Source organism: Ursus maritimus, unplaced genomic scaffold (genome assembly GCF_017311325.1).
Source record: "Ursus maritimus isolate PB19 unplaced genomic scaffold, ASM1731132v1 scaffold_22, whole genome shotgun sequence".
Taxonomy (NCBI): Eukaryota; Metazoa; Chordata; class Mammalia; order Carnivora; family Ursidae; genus Ursus; species Ursus maritimus.
Window position 1 is genome coordinate 37,797,967 of NW_024424675.1, and position 16,317 is coordinate 37,814,283.

The following is a 16,317-nucleotide window of genomic DNA, read 5'->3' on the forward strand; positions in this document are numbered from 1 at the left end:
GGAGGGGGGTAAGGATGGAACCGATTAGACGATGTTTGTCACAAAGGCTTGTCTGAGCCCTAATTAACTTGTGATGATCTTAGATTTTGCATAAACCCAGCTTTTGTTGAGCTCTGGAAACCTCTTGACGTTGACACCTAATCAGGGCCCCTCGAGGGTTGAGGAAGGCCAAAGCCACCTCCCTATTTAAAATTAAAATTTTGCTTTTAAAAGTCAAAAGGGAATGTGGAAATTATGGTAGATTTTCAGTACTTGGGTTTAATAAAATAATACTTTTCACGTAAAGTTCAATGATTACTCATCTAAGTTTAGACAGCGTCACAAGTCTAAGTTGGAGGAATCTGTGAATGAATGGCTGGGGGCCAGATTGCCCCCCTGCCCTTTTCCCCCACTCGAGAACAGGCACCAAACTGCTGAATTATACTGACCCCGGTGCTGGAGTCAAGCAGAGATAACAAAGCGTCTCCATCCTTCCAGTTCCTGGAGAGGGTGGCAGGAGCAAGTCTACCTACCTCCACTTCAAACAAGCAGGTTCTCTGCACAGGAGTTGAAGGGGAGGGGGCCATCCAGGGCCAGGGTGGGGGAGGGAGAGTGAGGTTAAGGAAATTTCTCACCCAAGCTGAATTCTTGACCATCTGGCTTGGGGTGAGGTTGATCCCAAACACCCAGCCCCTATTCAAAGGATGCACCAAGTTCATTCCAGAAACAGAAGAAAGGATTTTGAATTCCCAGCCGTTGGGTAATAAAGGGAAGAGGCTGGACTTTGGATTTGGTTTCTGTTTCTACCCCTTTGGAGCTGTGTGACTTTGGGTTAACCTCTTTGAACTTCTGATTCTTCACCTCTCAGGTCAGCTTGATAATTACCTCTTCCCAGGCAGCTACAGGAGAAAGTGCGGTTCATTCAGCCTACACTGAGGGTGGGCCCCTGAGCACTGGGGGTCTGCCGGGCACTTGGGGTGCAGAGGACTTGAGGGCACCAGTCCTAAACTCAGGGTCGTGGCGTGGCATGTGGGAGACAAGGCATTGGGATTTCTAGAGAGATCAGTGTGGGGTTGGGGAACACAGGGCAGGGCTGCTGATCCCACCGCCTGTGGCTCAGAGAGACGGTCCTGTGAGTACCAGTGTGGTGATAACAGCAGGGGTAACCAGCGTCTGGGGGAGGGGGGACTGTTGGCCTTTTCACCTTTGCAACAGCCTGTGATTGAGGTGTTATGGCCCCATTCTGCAGGCTGCTGAGGCACATGCTAGCTTAGATGGTGCCAGAACCCTTGTTGACAGCCAGTGGCAGAGTGGGGTCTCGTGCCTGACCCCACAGACCTCAGGACCAACTCTGTCAGAGCGGGGAAAAGAGCACACAAGCAGGGGGAGTGGGAGAGGGAGAAGCAGGCTCCCCGCTGAGCAAGGAGCCCAACGACGCAGGGCTCGATCCCAGGAGCCTGAGCTCATGACCTGAGCCGAAGGCAGATGCTTAACTGACTGAGCCACCCAGGCACCCCAAGTTTATCTCCACTCTTAATAGGCTCTAGAAATCTAGCCTGTTTTTCCAGCCCCGCTGCCCAGCTCCTGGAAGGGCCCTGGGCCGCCTCAACATTTGATGACCTCCAGGCTCACGCTCCTGGGGGCACCTCTCACCCTGCACCCCAGCTGCACATATGAGGAGCACAGAAGTTTGGGTTAATTTTCACACGTGCATGCAAAACCCTCTAGGAGGGCATTTGGGCCCAGAGAAGGTTCGGATCAGTGGAAGGACTCACAGCTCAGTAACCAAGCACAGCTACCGGGTGATGGTGAACACCCCCCATCTTACAAAGCTCACAGCGTTTTCACACTTCCGGCTCATCCCCAGCCTTGGGACCCACCTCACTTCCCCCTGCTCCCCCCCCCCCCCAGCACCTCTCCCTGCCTTCCAAACCTCCGTGCTTTAGCGCTGAGCACTTCAGCGGATCTCTCTACCAGGCCTGACCTCCAGGGTCCCTTTATGCCTCCAGAGGCTGTCTGGGCCCAAAACTACCAAACTTTTCAATGTTTCGCAAAAGGCTTCAAGTCTAGATTTTGGGTGAAATCTGCCCACTTGTGAGGGTTAACATTCATTATTGTGATATTATGCAGACTTTCTCAGCTCCGTAGCCTGACAGCTTGTGACTTTTGGACAGAAACTCAGTGATACTCTCCCCCAGTTTAAAATGTTTGTGACTTTGACACAGCCCCTGGGGAGAGCAAAATTGAATACACACGTGTCTTGTGACACACCAGTTCCACCCCTCTGCTTTGGTACCCTGGAAAAAGCCTCATTCCTGGGTGCGGGAGCCACGCTGAAGGACACTCACCCCAGCGTGGTGTGTAGACGTGCGTCGTAGGGAAACACGGGAAGCCGTCCAGGGGTCCGGCACCGGGCAGATGGAACGGCACTTGTGACATATTTGCAGGGAAAAGGAACCGCGGCTACATCTACGACCGTGGACAGATTTCAAAACATCACTTCAGAATGAGAAAAGCATAGTATTTTATTTCTGTAAAGCGTTCAGCCTGACAAGTAATAACGTGAATTGTTTATGTGTCTGTGTCCTGTCAACGTGAGAGCAGAGCTGGGAATGATGGGTGGCATGTTCAGAATGATGGCACCAGGGCGAGAGAGAGAGAGAGAGAGAGAGAGAGAGGGTGGGACAGTTACCCATGAGGCTTTAACTTGATCTGCCGCAAAGATAGGTTTTGTTTCTTAAAAACAAACCATGGGCACATGAAGGGTTTTCTGGGAGGCTGCTAATAGATTTGTTAGTCTGGATGCTGGCGTCGCTCTGTGACAATTCATCCAGCTGATCACATCATACATGTGCATTTTTCTGCACATATGTGATTTTTCAATAAAAGTTGAAGAACTGAAGTCACGAAGCAGCTCTGATCCAAGCTGGGCGGTGGAGCCAGGCTGTTCTTGTGTATTCGTCTCTGTTCTTTGTCGTAGGCTTGAAATCCTTACTAATGCAATTCTGCGAGCCTGTAAATGCTTGGCAGCGACCCGGCAAATTGAGATGACAAAGGTTTTGTCTTCACGGCTGCCTGGCTGGGGGGCTGGAGGGTTGCACCATGAGGGCGAGTCTGTGACAAACACAGTCCTAGAAATAAGATCCGTCTGCCACCTTGGGCTCCTCATTTGCCAAAGGGGAAGGGTCATGCCAGCCTTACAGCTCCGTGGGGAGGCTCTCCGAGGCCAGACCCTCGTGGGGCCCTCAAGGAGGCGTAGCTCTGGGCCTTTGCCCCGAGCTCAGCAGGATGTGACGGGGAGCCAGTCCGTGGGAGGCCTTCTCTGCTAAGTCAGCGCTGTTGGGAATTTGCAGGGTGGCTTGTCCAGGGAGAAGATTCTTCCTTCACACGCCTATTCCCATCTCTGGCACTTCCTTCCCTCTGATGGGAGTGGCACAGGCTGAACACAGCCCCCCCCCACGCACACCCCCCCCAATACATGTGAACGCACACACACACCATCCCAGAAGATTTGATGGGTGACCAGTGTTGATTAGAAGATGACAGTTCATCAGCATGAGGGCAATGTCTGTTCTCTGAGCTCATCAGGATGAAAAATAGCAAGGAGCTCCAAGAAGGGGTCCCCCAGGTGTCATTTTGTCCCCCTCGAGGTCATTTGGCAGAGTCTGGAGATACTTTGTTACGAGGTAGGGAGGCGCTGCTGGCATCTAGTGGCTGCCGGTGAGGAGTGCAGCTGGACATCCTACGGTGCCCAGGACACCGCCCGCAGCAGAGAAGGATCTGGTCCAGATGTCAGTAGTGCCCAGGTTCTGGCTTCCAGGAGAGGAGGGCGGCGGGGAGAGAGGAGGGCGGCGGGGAGAGAAGAGCTACTACTTGGAAAAGCTGACAGATGCCATTCAGGGTGTGCGAAAGGCTATCACAGATCGGAAGCATCTTCTGAAGGCCAGCTTCTCTGGAGCTCTGCCTGCAGAGAGCCCCCTGCCCCACCCGCTGTTATTCCCAGGGCCTGCCATTGGAGTGGGGCTATGGAAAGAGGGGGTCCTCTCCCTCTGCCTGGACTGGCTGCCACGGGGTCAGAGCTGGTCTTGGGGCCTAATCTGGAGCCCTTAGAAGGGCACAGGTGGACACATTCCAGCACTGGCTTTCTCTCCCACTTGATTACTGACCTCACGGCCTAGCAAGAAATAGTGCACTCGAGAACAGTCGAGGGAGGAAGACCCAGAGCTGAAAGGGAGAAAAGAACCAGGAGAAGATACCATCACCTCACTTTGGTCTAGGACTCTGGGGTCACCGGCTTTGCCTCACTTAATACCCCCAGCAGCCATGGCAGGGTGAGTGTGATCTGCAGCCAGGTGACAGATGCGGAGACCGGGCCCAGAGCGGCGGTTATGGCGGCAGGTCCCACCACTAATAACAAACTTGAACTCGGGCCCGAGTCCCTGGAGTTCAGAGCCACCCCTGCAGACACCGCCTCTCCAGGCCTGGACATGGGGACAGCGAGCTCAGCAGCCAGGCAGCTAGAGGAGGGAGCCGCAGGGGGAGACGCTGTGGAAGTCAGCTGATGTGTGACGCCCCTCACCCAGTCCTTTACACACAGGGCATCATGCGGTCCTCCCCGAAGCATTTAGCGAAAGCTAAATGTTGTCAACTCCATTTTCCAGAAGGACACAAAATGAAACCTACCCAGCGTTACCCAAGTAGAGAGGCGCAGAGGCAGGATTCGAACTCCAGACTCTGATTCTCTAACCAGCCGCTCACCCACCACACAGACCTGCCTTTGGGTCTGCGCTACTTCTAGTCGCTGTTGCCACAAGTTCCGGCCATTAGGATGTGAAAGGCCTGGCTAATTCCCCTCGTATCTCAGGAAATGGAAGTGCCCCCAGCAAATCCACTCTAAGTCCTCAGGCTCGGTGCCTTAGCTTTTGTGCCTCTGCAGAAAGTTTTAGACGGACTAGCTGTGTGTGTGTTTAAAGCACAGAGTTGAAATACTGTTTGCTCAGAGGGGTGTGGAAATTTGTCCAGCGTTTCCTTGGTTACGTGTTTTTCTAGGGTGCTAGGGGAGGCCCCCACAAATCATTGTAGCAGTAGTATTTTATACATTTCTAAATCGTTAACCTCAAACCCCCTCCTCTCAGAAATCCGTAGCACTGGAGATCGACCTTCCTTTTGGGCGAGCCCGTTAACAGCTCACTCCCCTCCGCAGACCGTATCCATCTTCGCGTGGTGCTGGAAACGGGAGCGCCGGGGTTTTGGTGGGCAGACGGAGGGGAAGCCTCCCACAGACACCCTGGGTCCGGCCTTGGGGGCTGGTCCTGCTGTCACGTCTCGGACCCGAGCCGCAGTGATGTCACCCGAAGCCACAGTGCGGAACTCCCGTCCGTGGTGTCTGTGGTCGGCCCTGGGCCCAGAAGTGTCTCCCTTCCTGGGCTTCGGTGTCCTGATGAAGTCACATTTCCTGGGCTGTGGGTTCGGTTACCGATAATTGCCTTGCGAACTGGCAGATGCAAAATCAACATTTCTGGAGCCTGGAGCACACGGAGCTCTGGCGGAGGCCAGGCCCGGCGCTCTGCCCGTGGGACACGCACACCGAGAGGAACCCCCGCACGGCGGCGGGGCCTGACCTGCGGCTTGCGGGGAAGGGAGGGACGAGTGTGTGTGACCAGGGCCAGGCTGAGGGGCCCTTGTGGAATGTGGGTTTTCCACACTCACACAGAAAGCAGATATGGCAATGGGAGGGTCCCCTGCCAGGCCGAGCCATGAGTCATTTTTTCCACCAGCCACTGTCCCCCCTCCAAGTCTGCTCTCTCACACTGTGGTTATTCTGTGGAGGGAGAGCAGAGCCTGGAAAGGGCAGATCCAGAGCCCGGGTCGAAGGGACCGTGTCCTTCCCACTGGCCAGGTGTGAGTAAGGTAGTGGGACTTCCCCAACAAAGAGCTGTTGCTGCGGAGGAATGGGCCTCCCTTCACAAAGAGAATAAAATCCAAATTCCTACAAGGCCCTGCGTAATGTAGGCCTGCCTAGCATCCCCCTCACCTACCCACCTTCTGGATGGTTCAGCCTCAAGATCCCCCCTGCTGTTTCTCACCTACCCTGGGCTCCTACCCACAATCTGACCTCAGGGTGTTTGCACCCTCTGCCTACAGTGTTGGTTTCAGGATTCTACCCCATTGTCACCTCCTCAAGAAAGCCCTCCATGATAACTCTATCTAAAATTCTATCCCCATATCTTTATTTTCTCATTCTTATAGGTTTTTTTCACCCTACAGCCTTTATAATTACCTGGCATGATGTCACGTATTTGATTATTTACTGATTGTCTGTCTCTCCCTCACTAAAACTTCAGCCCCTTCAGGGAGGGGATTTTTGCCTGTCTTGCTCACTAAGTCTGTTTTGGCATCGGAAAACTGGAGCAAATAATAATACAAGAGATTTGGGGTGGGTCTAATGAGATAACACAGCTAACAAATTTAAATCCGTGCCCACCACTTGGAGCCGCTGCAAGAAACGTTAGCTGTAAAAAGATTTGGTTGCTCAAGGGACCGGCTTTGTCCATCCGGGCTGCTGTAATCCAGAGTGCCACAGACTGGGTGGCTCGCAAGCAACAGAAATTCATTTCTCATAGTTCTGGAAGCTGAGAAGTCCCAAGATTAAGGCACCAGCAGATTTGGGGTCTAGTGAGAGCCCACTTTCTTGTTCACAGGAGGCCATCTCCTCGCTGTGTCCTCACATGGCAGATGGGGCAAAGGAACTCTCTGGGGTCTCTTTTATAAAGGCACAAATCCCATTCTTGGGGGCTCCACCCTCATGACTTAATCACCTCCTAAAGGCCCCACCTCCAAATACCATCACATTGGGGGTTAGGATGTCAACGTATGAATTTGGGGAGAGGGAGGGACGCAAACGTTCAGTCCATAATACCTCCCAACACCTGGACCCAGGACAGGTATCACTCTGCTTGGGTTTTCACAGTCTGTGCAAAATACTCCACTGTTTAGGTCAGACTTTTTATTTTTCTGAGAAGTATTTTAATTTGCATGCCACTATTGAAAAACATAGAAGTCTTTTGAGGTAGATACAGTTATGATACCTACCAACTTTTCATATCTTTGGCGCCTGTGTGGTCTACAGACAGGTGTATTAGTTACTGCTACATAATGAATGACCACAAGCCCAGTGGCTTAAAACAGCACAACAAAAACAATCTCACCATTTCTGTGTGTCGGGAATCCAGCATGACTTGGCTGGTCCGCTGCTTTGGCATCACCCAAGGCTGCAGTCGAGGTGTCTGCCAGGGCCGGGGTCCCATCTGAAGGCTCGACTGGGGATGGATCTACTTCCAAGCTTGCTCATGTGGTTGTGTGCCAGATTTGGTACCTTGCAGGTTGTCGAAGGGCCTCAGTGGCTCCCTGGCTGTTGGGGAACCCTCTTGGTTCCTCACCGCTGTGGCCTCCCCATGGTGCAGCCAACGGTGTGGGCTGGCTGTTGGCCCGTAAGTTTGCTTCATCACAACCAGCATGGGAGAGAGTCTGCTAGCAAGATGGAAGTTAGAACCCCCCAACGCTGACAGCCCACCAACACCGAAGTGTTCTGTTGGGTAGACACAGGCTACTGGGGGAGGGGGGCGGTTATCCGGGACATGACGGCCAGGCAGTGGAGAGCATTGGCGCCATCTCAGATGCTACTGACAACAGGGAAGAACCTGTGAGGTGTAAGCCAAGGCTTAGCCCAGTGGGCTTAAGGTTATCCCCTCCTTTAGTTGGTAATAAGATCCCTGAACCTGCCCACACCTCTGCTCAAGTCACCTCATAGTCAACCTTTGATCAGGAGGCAACTGGTCCCTCTTAGCTCGTGTGACAGGGGACAGTTAAACCATTGCTTAAAGATGGTTGTAAAGAACTTGTGTGACCCAACAAAGACGGGTCTCTCACCATAAAGACCTAGTGGCTGGCTGGGGTCAGGGCTGAGGGAGACTGGATCACTCTGCACATGGAGCCAGGATCTCTAGAGAAGGAAGGGGCTCAGACATCTGACCTCTGCTCCTCAAGACTGGAAGTCAGGAAAACCCATCAGAGTGGACTCCAAAGCTCCCACCTAACACCCACCGGCAGAGGAGGACAAGAAACCCATGTGGGAACTCGTTAGGAGGGTGGGGGCGCCTGGCCAAAGATTGAGAGTCCCAAGGAACTTTGTGGGGGGCTGCTTCTGACAGAGCAAGTGAATGAGCTGGAACCCCTTCAGACCCCCGCAGACTTCCTACAGCTGAGTCTGGGATCAGTACTAATTGTGAACTAGGAGATCTGCGGGGACTGTGTGCAGCCTGTGTTCCACAGTGACCCCTAGTGGCCGCAAGAACCAGTGAATGGCCAGACACCCAATTCTGTTCAAATGCTCCCCTGGCCCACTTTGGACCGAGTAAAACCCCGTGTTCTTGAACAGTAGGCATGTTGAGGAAGTCAGAGGCGCAAGAGGAGGTGTCAGGCTTTTCAATGAGGCGTAATTTATTTATTGAAGACACAAAAGCAATAGGGAAGTCGTTGAATACTTCACAGGTCATAGAGATCGTAGAATAAACCAGAGGTCAGCAAACTTTTATTTGAGGGTCACATAATCAATACTTTTAGACTTGCAGGCCATATGTCTCTGTCCCAGCTAATGAACTCTGTTCTTGTCACATGAAAGCGGCCGCAGGCAATAAGTAAAAGAATGAGCACAGTTGTGTTCCAATAAAAGTTTATTTACAAAAACAGCCAGCTCGCCATGGGCCCTAGTTTGCCGCCCCCTGGAATAAACAGTTGAAGTCAGTCTTTCCATCTTCAAAAAACAGAAAATCATTTATGTTTTTGTAGAGTGTCCTTTCCTCCCTTGGGTAAATGAAGTCTCATCCGTGGATTTGCTAATTGCTCTTTTCTCCTTTAAATAGAGGCTCACTCGGATTTACTTATTTTTTCCTCCTTTGGATAAACGGAGGCTTATCAACAGACTTTCTAGTTGCTATTGCTTTCTTTATGTAAGTGGAAAGTTATTATCTTCTGCTTTAGGTTAATAGAAGCTCAATCATAGGCTTGCTTGCTGTTCCCCATTGTCAGTTACGCTTGATTCGGTCATTTTAACGCATTGACATACACACGTACAACCTTAAGAATGTACTACTTGTGGTTGTAAAAGTGAAGCTGTTCATCTTCTGCTGTGAGAGTCTGGAAAAGCTTATGCATCTTGAACAGTATCCGCCGTCATTGTCCAAGAAGACACATCACTTCCTAGTATGCGGGCACTTCTGTCCTGTCTAGCCGCATGCTTGCAGCCTAGCTCAAGCTGGCATCAGGATTTTCCACTAGACAGTCCACATTCTCCAGCAGCCAGTTCGGAGCTATTCCTGCCCTCAAGGCCACAGCCAAGTCCAAGGCCTTGGTGGCAGGTCTGGGGAAAAACCACCAAGTGATTTGGGAGAACCAAGGAGTCTGGGTCAAAGGCGTAGGGATTTCCTCCCACCTCTGCACCTCTCCAGACAGACCTGCCATTCATCCTGAGTATACTTTTTCATAACTTCAAGCAGAGCTTTTTAACCATGACGCGTGACACCTGTAGGTATTCCTTACATGCTCCTAGGTATTTGATGTAGTTACCTGAAAACAGTGGAGCTGTGAGATAGTCTTGGGATCTTATATTTTAAAGTACATTAGAAGAGCATTAGCCTCCAATTACTGTCTAAGGGTTTGATGGGAGAAACAACTGGAGGAATTTATCATAAGGATTTGATATTACGCAGATGTCGGAGGTGGTTCGACAGCCTCTGTGAGCCTGTTTCTTTTGAATCTGGTGCTGGAGCCTCAGGGCAGCAGGACGGCCACCAAGAAGGCAGGGTGAGCAAGACGTGGAGGGATGAGGACAGCCCGGAGTCACTAGCACAGGCCGGAAGCCCTGCCCTGGTGATCCGCTGGAGACAGTGGCATCCTTTGTCATAGGACTAAACAGGCACCTGCCTGGGGTTTGGAGGAGCTGAAAGAGGACTTGTAGGAGCTGGAAGCTGTGGGCTGTCTGCTGCCCCCATGCCAGCCAGGTGAGCCAGGAGAAGANNGTCGGTGTGAGTGAGCCACAGCCAGCCCCCCACACCCACCCTCCAAGCGTGGAAATAGTGTATCTGCTGCTTCTGCCTTCCTAGTTCTTACCAAACCTGTGTCTCCTGGGGCACATGCCAGCCAGAAACTCGACAGGGGAAGGAATTCTGGAAATTCTAACTCTGCTGATGACACACTCAAACCCACCACAATTACCACATTAAAAAGTAAATAGCAGTAAGTGAATTGATTTGCGCTTTTATTAGAAATGTCACTCCTAACGGTCAGTTTAAATGGACATTTAAAACACGCATGTGAAAAGGTTCTGATGTGGGAGGAAAGGCTTGGGGGTTAGAAAACCTAGATTCCCGGTACTGTGTGACCTAGGACACGTTACTTAACCTCTTTGAGACTGCATTGCCTCACTTGTAAAATGGGGATTAAAAATACCAACTCATCTAGGTAATATAAATAAGATATAGCTTACTGGCTGCATATGGTAGCTGCTCAGTAGATGAAAAAGGAATTTGTCAAGGCACTTACAACAGCATGTCCTGTTGTGTGATACTGTTTTCAGAATGGACCAATCCATCTGAGTCTCGTTAAACTGTGAATCCATGATGTCTGGGATTATGATTAAATGACCAACATAAATGAATAAATGAACTATATCCCCAGGTGCTAGGCAGAATGGGTGTGGCCCCTCCCATGTAAGTATAACAAATGAAACTTTAGTAGTTGATCAATTAAGTAGCCAAATCAGGACCAGACACTGACCTTCTGATATCTAACCTAGTGTCCTTAACCGCACATCCTTACGTCTCTTCTGCGCACCAGAAGATTCTGGGAGTATAATGAGGAAGTGGCTTTGTGTTCAGAGCTGTTGCTTTTTCTTTGGGGTCCCCATGATTCTGAAGCTGTCGTACACAGTTGGCTTCACAGGCTGCCCGGGAGAAAGCCTTGCTGGAGAGGCCATGCTCCACCTGTCTGCAGAGAGGTGTGTGCATTCTGCTTTGGCTGACCGAGTTCCACCTGTACTATTCATTCATAGAGTCAGTCAGTTATCCAACAAAATGGATTAAGAATCTGTTATGTGCCGAGCATTGTTCTAGAGACTGAAGACAACTGTGAACAAAACAGACATGGTTCTGCTCTCGTGGTATTTGTGTTCTAGTAGACTGTGGTAGCCAGCCTCTAAGATGGCCTCAATGATCCTTGCCTCCTGGTAGTCATATCTTGTGTGGTCCCCTCCCACTCTGAGCAGGGATGACTTCTGTCTCACACACACATATGCGCACACGCATGCACACACACACACACACACACACACACACACACACAGAATGATGGAGGTGACTTCTGAGGTAAGGGTGTAAAGACACTGTGCCTTCTATCATGCTCTCTCTTGAATCCTTCACTCCGAGGGAACCCAGCTGCCATGTTGTAAGTACATCAAGCGGCCTTGTGACAGGGTCCACATAGTGAGGAACTAAGGCCTCCAGCCAACAGCCATGTGCAGGCACCATCTTGGAAACAGATCCTCCAGCCCCAGTCCAGCCTTCAGATGAGACTGTAGTGCCAGCTGACATTTTGACTGCAACTCACGAGAGAGTTCTGACTCATAAAAACTGTAAGATAATCAACATTTCTTCTTTTAAGACTACTTTAGTCTTGGAGTAATTTGTTATGCAGCAATAACTAATACACAGGGAGAGACAAATTTTGCCCAAAATAATGCCAGATGGAGGATAAGTGCTATGGAGAAAAATAGAGCAGGGAAGGGTGAGGTGGAGGGAATTGAAGTGTTAAGTAAGGTAGTCACTAAGGCCTCACTAAGAAGGTGACAGTTGGCTAAAGACTGGAAGTGGTTGAGGGAGTGAACTGTATGGAAGAGTGTCTCAGGCAGTGAGATCGGCAGGTGCAAAGTTCCTGAGGCAGGAGCTTGAGTGTGTCATCAACAAAGAGCCTGATGTGGCTACACCAGGTGAGGGGAGGAAGATGGTAGAAGATGTGGTCGGAGAGATGATAAAGGGTCCAACGTGAGGCACCGAAAGCTCCAGGATGAGAAGCACATAGTGGCTAATGGCCCCGGCGTGCCTCAGCGCCAGGCGTGGCCTTTCCCATGCATTGCTTCCTTCAATTTTCGCCAAATGGGGTAGACACTCTTACTGTCCCCACTTGCCACATAAGGAAAGTGAGGCCCACAGAGGTTATCTAACTTACTTGAGGCCACACCATCAAGTAGGGATTCAAATTCAGGTCTGAGGTCCTCAAACCTGTGGTCTTAACCAACTGGAATTTGGGTGGGAAGGGAAGAAGAGGGGGCTTCATCTGTTTCCCTGAGGCATCATGACACTCTGTGATGCTTTGTCCGAGCTGGGATCTGTGGACCCTGTGCTGCAGGAGGTAAGTATGCAGACTTCAGGCCCTGGAGAGAGCACAGGCCATAAATGACCCAATGGGCTGGAATTCAGGATGGGTCCAAGGTTCTGAGGATTAGCAGAGTAGCTTGGGGGATCTCCAGCCCCAGGGCAAAGTGGGACCAGCCGAGGCCCACTTGGCAGTGGAGCGCGCCGGCTTCGGTCCTGGCTCCCCACAGACATGCATGAATCACCACGGGCAGCCCCGCGCGGTCTGCCCAGGACGCGCCGTTCTGCGGGGACCACGGCTCCCACTGGGAGCTGGGGCCAAGCAGGCAGAGTCTGTGGAAAAAGGCTGTGGTGGGGTCCACCCTGGCACTCTGCTGTGTTCTGTGCTGCCCCAGATTCACCCGTGGCCTCCTGCCAGCCCAGTGGGATTTGGTGCGTTGGTTTAAAAAAAAAAAAAAAAGCCAATAGAGCACTTTTTGAGAAGTCAGAGGCCCAGATGTTAGATTTTGCTGCTTTCCCCGTCTAGGTTATCACAACAACCACAATGTCAAACGACACTTACTTCATGGGGACTGCGTGCCAGCGACTGTACCAATATGTACATTGTTCTCTCACATCTGGGCCTCCTCGTGGTCTTGGGGGGCAATGCCTTTATTATTCCCATTTTCCACGGGACGACCCTGAGGCAGAGAGGTTAAATAACTTGACCAAGGTGAAGAGGGAGCTTTCACACCATGTGGTGTGGTGCCCTGGCACCTCTCATGTGAATTCAAGGTCACACTAAGAGGCATGGAGGGCACCCACTTCTCCCCACTTCCATCAGCGCACCTCAATCTTCTATGTGGGGCTTCCGTTAATAGCATTAGTTGAGCATTAAACTAGTTTTCTTTTGCTTATCGAAGCTAATAACAATATAAAGTGTACAAGGCCGAGACTTTTAGTTGTCTTCTCAATGTCCGTTCTTCCCTTCTTCACTAACAAGACCCCGGTTTTATTTACTGTGGCTCTGTGTCTAGCTAAAAGACCCCAATCCCACCCCTGCTTACAGCTAGAGGCAGCCGGGAAGATAAAGGCCAAAGTCACCAGATGGGGCTTTTAAAAAGGCTCTTAATAAAGAGTTTACTTGCTCACTGGAAGGTGTCCTTTTGGTCCTTCCTCTCTTTGCCTCCTTTCTCCTGCTTAGAACTTCACAGTAATGGCTGGATCCCTAGCAGCCACTTTGGACCACGATTCATCATTGAACATGGAAGTCCTATGCTGAGGGTGGTTGAGCAGGAGGCTGGGACGTTACTGGCATCATGGCGTCACCATGCCAGCCCCGTATTGCCTTCTACATGAAAAGGAAAGGAGCCCTACATTTTTTTAAACCGTATTTGGGTTTCTATTCTAATCAGTGGGAGTTAAGCTTCTGTAGTAATGTTTGTTGAGCATTTGCCACATGCTGGGCACTGAGCTAAAGCTGTTCACATAATCTCATTTAACCCTTACAATAACCCAGTGAGTTAGGTGGGCTCAGGAACCATGTAGTCTGGACTCAAATCCTTGCCTCTTTCAACTTAGGCAAGTAATTCCATCTCCTTGTGCCCTTATTTTCCTTCTTTCTAAAATGGAAACAGCAGCAGTGGGGTCCACCCCATCAGGTCACCCGGACGCTTAAATGAGGCTGTGTGCATAAAGTGCGAACAGGAACAGCTGGCGCGTAGTAGGCGCTCCGTGAATGCCAGCCCTTGTCCCTGTGGCCCAGACGAGGACATCTGGGTGGTTGGGTCTGAGGCTCCACAGCCAGCATAGGGAGGGAGCAGGAATTTGAAGTCCGTCAGGATCCTGTTGCTGAAATAAGTTAGCTGCTCACTATTCGATGATCTGGAAGGATTATTCTCATTTTGATTTCTGTGCAGTTTATTACTATATGTGTCTATGATAATAAATACAGAACTAAAATATGTCGCTACTTTTCAACCAGTAAAGAAACGCTCAGTTTAAACAAAAACACGGAGCCCAACTGGGTGCCCAGGAGTGGCAGGGCTGGGAATACAATGAAGAATAAACTGAGAAGTCAGAGCTGGTGTCCTTCAGGAGCCCCCAGTCTGATGAGGCGGGGGGCTCATCCATGGTGCTGACACACAGTAACGTAATGTCATAAAGCCATCTCCAGGTTGCGGAAGCTCAAAGAAGGGGCTCCTAATCCAGGAGTCAGGGAGGGCTTCCTGGAGGAGGAGACATTACCATTTAATGCTGAAAGAAGTTGTGGTAGGCCGCTTTCGCCACAGCCCCTAGTGATCCCTGCCTGCCTCGTGTATTCACATCCTTGTGTCAGCCTTCCCCTGTGTGTACATTGGAGCTGGTGACCTGCTCCCAGTGAATAAAATGTGGCAGAATGATGGGGTGTCGCTTCCAGGACTAGGTGCACAACACTGCGACCTCCATCTCCCTGGCACTCCCTCTTGCTCACTCTGCCAGCCGCCGTGTTGTGACATGCGCCGTGGAGAGGCCCCCATGGTGAGGAACCAAGAAGGACTTCTAGCCAGCGGCTTGTGAGGACTGCGGTCCTCAGTCCAACAACTCAGGAGGAACCGAACCTGCCAACAGCCCCGTGGCTCGGCTAGAGGCCTTGCCAGTCAGGCTTGGGGATGACTGCTGCCCTTGAGAGCCCCAGAGCCAGAGGACCGAGCTAACGGCGTCTGGATTCCTGACCCATAGAAACCACGAGATCAAAAATACTGTTGGAAGCCACTTTGTTTTGAGGACGTTTGTTCTGCCACAGCAGATAACCAACACAGAGGAGTAGGAATTAGCCGTGCGTTGGAAGGGAACACGGGGAGAGTGGGGAGGCCACGGGGGACATGGGGGCCAGCTGAGCAGGGGTCTAGAAGGAAGAGGGAACGGGGCTTTAGCAGAGCCACCAAGATCTGGTTGGGGTAGAGCTCAGGCTGCAGATGGCCACCCCCGAAGAGCAGGGGCTCCGCCTCACTGACCGCCAGCGCCTAGAGTGTGAAGGGCAGGTGGGCACACAATGGGTACTCAATAAATGTGTACGGGAGGTGTGATCAAGAGAGGGAAATGGTCGAGGAGAATCCTGGGAGGAGAGCTCAGGGCAGGTAGCCGAGGCCTGCTGGCCTGCTCACGGAACCTGGGCCAGTCCTCAGGGCCCCCAGGGTCACAGCTCACATGTCAGCGGGATGATAGCCGCGCAGCGAAAATGGCCCAGGGACAAGGAGGAGGAGGCCGGCACGGGCCTGCCGGTGAGCGATGGCCTGGACCAGGCTGGGCCTCGGGGAGGGGAGACATGGGCCCAGCCCTGGGGCATCGTTGGAAGGAGCGCCCACAGACCTGCCCGTGGATAGGATGTGTGGGCCGAGGGAAGTGGGGGCATCAAGGGACACCTACTGTGTTGGTCAGAGTGGCCGGAAGGGGGGAAGCGGTGCTGTGTTTTGTGATAGAAAACATCGGAGACGTGACCGTGGGCCAGTCAGTTAGCCTCTCCGTGCCTCAGTCTGAGTCATCAGTAAATAGGGGTAGCAAGTCTACCGAGTAGGGCTGCTGCAAAACTTAAATGAAGTAATGGATGAAGACCCTGGAGCGAGAAAACAACAAGATTTACGCACACGATTCACGTGTAATACATGATTTATGTATTGCGTATGTCGTTTCTACATCTGAGTTTTACGTTCCGTCTCAGACAGGAACACACTGGAGAAGGAGTGGCCCGGGCCGCTCGAGGGGGCGCCGGGAGAGACGGGCCCTCTTGGAGTTCTTTTCCCCAGCTTCTGTCCCTGGGCAGAAACAAGCCGCTCAAAGGAAATCAGAACCCTCTGGATGAAAACTCACTGCTGCCGATTGTGGCAGAGGCGAATTGCATCATGCGTTCGCCCCCCTCCTGAGAAGCGGCCTACGCCCCCCCCCCCCCCCCCCC